Source organism: Hypanus sabinus, chromosome 7, assembly GCF_030144855.1.
Source record: "Hypanus sabinus isolate sHypSab1 chromosome 7, sHypSab1.hap1, whole genome shotgun sequence".
In the NCBI taxonomy this organism is placed as follows: Eukaryota; Metazoa; Chordata; class Chondrichthyes; order Myliobatiformes; family Dasyatidae; genus Hypanus; species Hypanus sabinus.
In genome coordinates, this window is record NC_082712.1 from 173,682,268 (window position 1) to 173,688,267 (window position 6,000).

Consider the following 6,000-nt stretch of genomic DNA (forward strand, 5'->3'; position numbering starts at 1 on the left):
AGGATCAGTTTCATTAGAGGATCAACGTCTCAAGAGCTTCGCCTGTTCATCAGTCAGGCTCGGATGACTGTCTGGGTGAGGTTACCGAGGCACCGCAGCTGTTGCTGGGAGATCTGCTTGGAGACTGGATGTTGTTTAGTCTGCACCCTGCACACCGCACCACACCCTCCCCCATCTCTTTCTCTTTGCCCTCACGGAAACTTTACCTCATCTGCACATGTGAGAGATTGAGCAGTGCTGACACACCATCAAAGCTGCCGAGGCATCCCTGCTATGCCTCTTGTGAAGTGGCTTTGATGAGAGAGGGCAGTGCAGACAGCAAGTGATCCTCCTGAATTTCCCACACCGCCTAGTTCTCCTCTCCCTCCCCAGACTCTAAATTTCCATGTTGCTGTCCAAATCCCTTAACATTTCGCTTTTGTTCCATGGCTTCTTCCTAGGGCAGATGAAAGGGTGGAATTTCCAGTCCGCGCATGTCTTACATAGCGCCTGATTGATCAAAGATCGGCCTGCATCATTGGCTGCCTGGAGCCGATCCAAAACTCCAGTAGGGATTACACTGAGATTGTGTGTAGCTGGACTACACTCAGTGGCCACTTTAATAGGTACTTCCTGTTCATAATAAAGTGGCCACTGTGTATGTTCATGGTCCTCTGCTGCTGTAGCCCATTCACTTCAAGATTTGGTGTTTTGTGCATGCAGAGATGCTCTTCCACACACCACAGCTGTAATGTGTGGTTATTTGAGTTACTGTCACCCTCCTGTCAGCTGGAAGCAGTCTGGCCCATTCTCCTTTGACCTCTCTCATTAACAAGGCATTTTTACCAACTGAACTGTCGCTCATAGAATATTCTTTTGTTTTTTGCATCATTCTCTGTAAGAAATTGCTGTGCATGAAAATCTCAGATCAGCAGATTCTGAGATACTCAAACCACCCCATCTGGCACCAACAGTCATTCCACAGTCAAAGTCACTTAGATCAAAATTTCTTCCCCATTCTAATGTTTGCTCTGAAACAATAACTGAACCTCTTGACCATGTCTGCATGCTTTTATGCATTGAGTTGCTGCCACATGATCATCTGATTAGATATTTGCATTAACGAGCAGGTATACAGGTGTATCTACTAAAGTGGCCACTGGGTGTAGATGTCTAGAGGACACAATGCTCTTCCACCATCAACATGAATGATCAATAAACCCCCTTCCAATGTGCAGCTACTTATATCTGGTTTAGCCTGCCTGTTGAAGCGATGTAGCAATGGCTCTGGCGCATGCAGCAGCTACTTGGAACCATAGGTAAGGGGAGTGAGCTGCCCCGAGATGGACACGACAAGCCCCTTCACCCCTGCCTGGACACACCACATGCCACAAATTCACGTGTCTATCAGCTTAGACTCCCTGTTGCATCTGCTTCCAGCAGACTGTTCCACGCACCCACCTCTTCCTGTGTTTAAAGCCTGCCCTGTACATCACCTTTAAATTTTCCCACTCTTGTCTCAAGTGCATTGCTTCTTAGCTCAGGACATTACTACTGCTGGATAAAGATTCTGACTCTCTATCTATGCCTCTCATCAACTAATGAATTTCTATCAGCCTAGAGAGAAAACAGCCCACGTTTATCCAACATCTCCTTTTAGCTTATGCCCTGGACAACCTGTTCTGCACCCTTTCCAAAGCCTCCACACCCACCCTATAATGGGAAACTATGAATGCAATACTCCAGATGCAGCTAAAGCAGAGCTTTCTATTGCCATTACATGCCTTTCTGACTCTTACACTCAATAAAGGCTGGAACCACCAAGGGGCAATGAAGGGCATCAATGAACCCGATGAGTCTATTCACAACAATCTGGCATTTCCATAGTTACTACAAATCAGACAATTTTAATATAATCCCAGATTTATTTAATTAGTTGAATTTAAATTCTCAGTTGCTGTGGCAAGATTCGAATTTCATATCTCCAGATCAATGGTCCAGAACTTTGTCTGCATTTGGTTAGTGATTAGTAATATCATTTTACAGCAATCACCAGTCCGGGTTCAATTCCCATTGATGCCTCACTTAACTAGTGGTTAGCGTATTCGCTTAAAAGTGCCAGCCAATGATCAAGAACTGGGGTTCGATTCCTGCTGCTGCCTGTAAGGAGTTTGTACATTCTTCTTGTGACCACTTGGGTTTCCTCCCACATTCCAAAGATGTCTGATTAGAGTTGGTGAGTCGAGAGCGTGCTGTGTTGGTGGAAGAAGTGTGGCGACACTGGCAGGTTGCCCTCGCTGATTTGATTTGATGAAAATGATGCATTTCATTATATGCTTCTGTCCTGAGCCCTGCAAACCTCTGCAGTGAGCCATAGAGTATTGGGTCCGAGGTTTCTGGAGTACTTGTATTTGTTAATTATTGTCATAACTAAGCCCTTGTGCTTTTTGTTTAACCTTGGCAGGTTTACTTTGACTGGCATGGGTTTTCCGCATCCTGTGATAATTTATAGTAGACTCCTGAATAGCACTTATCATGGGGCCCTTGTTCGGAGAATGATTGTCTCGCGGTGTCGCTCGGTGCAGCCACAGATGTTCTGTTGTAATTCCTATTTATAAACTTGTTTCCAGCTCCACATGGGAGCCCATCATTCCTCTACACCTGAGATCAATCATTGCCTCTGCACACCATGACAGTTTCAATGTACACTACATGTTGACTAATTAAAATAATCTAATCAGTAATGTAGCTACTGAGCTATCGTCTTTTATTCTGTATTTATCATTGCATTCATATATGCATTAACATACTCTTCAATATATTGTAAAGTGAACACTTGAGCAGAAATTTTAGACAATAGACAGTAGGTGCAGGAGTAGGCCATTTGGCCCTTCGAGCCAGCACTGCCATTCAATGTGACCATGGCTGACCATCCACAATCTGTATCCCGTTCCTGCCTTCTCCCCATATCCCTTGACTCCGCTATCTTTAAGAGCTCTACCTAACTCGTTCTTGAAAGCATCCAGAGAACTGGCCTCCACTGCCTTCTGAGGCAGAGCATTCCACAGATTTTAGTGTCCTCATCTCTTTATACAACATAACTATAACATAAAAATGTGCATTATATGTTCATTTTGAACCCTGTTTCCCAAATAGATAAGGATAAAGATTAACTTCAATTGTCATAATTACATCAAAACATACAGTGAAATACATTGTTTGCATCAACAGCCAACACAGTCTGCGAATGTGCTGGTAGCAGCCAAAATATCAGGCCAACAACGTACTAACCAGTACATCTATGGGAGGAAACTGGAGCACCTGGAGAAATGCCACGTGATCATGCGATTTGGAGAACATACAAACTTCTTCCAGCAAACACGAGGAAATCAGCAGATGCTGGAAATTCAAGCAACACACACAAAGTGCTGGTGGAACACAGCAGGCCAGGCAGCATCTATAGGAAGAAGTACAGTCAACGTTTCGGGCCGAGACCCTTCATCAGGACTAACTGAAAGAAGAGATAGTAAGAGATTTGAAAGTGGGAGGAGGAGGGGGAGATCTGAAATGATAGGAGAAGACGGGGGGGGGGGGGGGAAGGGATGAAGCTAAGAGCTGGGAAGTTGATTGGCAAAAGGGATACATGGCTGGAGAGGTCATGGGACAGGAGGCTTAGGGAGATTGAAAGGGGGAGGGGAGCACCAGAGGAAGGTGGAGAGCAGGCAAGGAGTGATAGTGAGAGGTACAGAGAGAGAGAGAGAGAGAGAGAGAGAGAGAGAGAGAGAGAGAGAGAGAGAGAGAGAGAAAAGAGAGAGAAAAGAGAAACTAAGAAAATAAATAAATAGCTAGACAGACAGATAGATAGATAGATAGATAAATAAATAAATAGATAAATAGGGGATGGGGTAAGAAATGGAGGGGGCATTAACAGAAGTTTGAGAAATCAATGTTCATGCCATCGGGTTGAAGGCTACCCAGACGGAATATAAGGTGTTGTTCCTCCAAGAGGAGACCATGGATAGACATATCAGAATGGGAATGGGACGTGGAATTAAAATGTGTGGCCACTGCGAGATCCTGCTCTGGCGGACCGAGCATAGGTGTTCAGCGAAACGGCCTCCCAGTCTGCGTCAGGCCCCACCAATATATAGAAGCCCGCACCGGATGCAATATATCACACCAGCCAACTCACAGGTGAAGTGTCGCCTCAGCTGTCGCCTCAGAGTCTGGGGCCCTGAATGGTGGTGAGGGAGGAAGTGTAAGGGCAGGTGTAGAACTTGCTCCACTTACAAGGATAAGTGCCAGGAGGGAGATTGGTGGGAAGGGATGGGAGGGAACGAATGGACAAGGAAGTCACGTAGGGAGCGATCCCAGCGGAAAGCAGAAAGGGGGGGGGAGGGTCATTGGCGTTATTCTTATCACTATGCCACCGTGCAGGTGGAGGTGGCTCCATTTATGACTAAGGGAAAGGAGATTGCTGAATTTGCCGGCTGTAAAGTGAAGTGGAATATTTTTCTCCTGAAGTGAGTTCACTAAGCAAGCATCTCCTCTTACGCGGAGTCTGTGTAGTGTATGCTGTTGATTGATTTAGACATCCTGAGCCTTTGCTAATTCGAGGCCTAGATTACAAACTTCTCAGAGAAACTTTGTTTACAGAATGGTCCCAGGACAATATCAGCCATGAACAATGATATCCAGCATCCACATTGGTTCAGTGGGAAACAATCTTCTCTCAGTGAATCATAAAGATGATGGTTTCAAATCCCTTATTTGGGACTTGTAAACTCTGAAGGTTTAGCCCTTGCATTAGTGATTAAACACACATTCCTTCTTTATGGCTTGGCAGTTTATTAATTTCACAGTATTCTTAAAGGGGAAATACAGAGGTAATTTATGGTATATTTTGTGTATTGCACTGTACTGCTGCTACAAAACAACAAATTTCATGATATATGTCAGTGATAATAATCTTGATTCTGATTCTGATTCTCAAATTAGGGAAAATATATAAAAGTACAGTAGGTTGATAGAATGCTAAAGGCTTTAAGGTTTAAAACATAGGAGCAGAATTAGACCATTCAGCCCATCGTATCTGTCCTGCTATTCAATCAAGCTGATTCATTTTCCCTCTCAACCCCATTCTCCTGCCTTCATCCTGCAACCTTTGACACCCTCACTAATCAAGAACCTATCAACCTTCAATTTAAACATACCCAATAACCTGGCCTCCACAGCTGTCCATGGCAATGAATTCCATAGATTCACTAAAGAAATTACTCCTCATCTCTGTTCTAAGGGGGTGTTCCTGTATTCCAGGGATTCTCAATTTGGGGCCCATAAAACCATAAAACGTAGGATCAGAATTAGACCATTCACCCCATCAACCCCATTCACTATTCACCCACTCCATCATAGCTGATCCCACATCCCACATCCCACTTAATGCCATACACCTGCCTCCACCACAGTCTGTGGCACAGATTCACTACTGTCTGGCTAAACATAACTCCTCCTCACCTCTGTTCTAAAAGGTCACCCCTCAGTTTTGAGGCAATGTCCTCTAGTCCTAGACTCCCCCACTACGGGAAATATCCTCTCCACATCCACTATATTAAGGCCCTTCCATATTCAATATGATGCAATGAGATGTCCCCCTTATTCTTCTAAGCTCCAGTGAAAACAGGCCACACCCTTTAGATGTCCATTTAGAACAGAAATGAGGATTTTTTAACCAAAGGGTGTTAAATGCATTGACACAGAGAGTTGTGGAGGCCATAAGACCATAGAACCATAAGACCTAGGAGCAGAATTAGGTCATTTGCCCCATTGAGTCTGCTCCACCATTCCAGCAGGTCTGGTTTATTTTCCCTCTCAACCCCATTCTCCTGCCTTCTCCTTGTAACCTTTGACACCCTGACTAATCAAGAACTTACCAACCTCTGCCTTAAACATACCCAATGACTGGGCCTGCACAATCAATCATCTATGGCACAGAATTCCACAGATTCACCACTCTCTGGC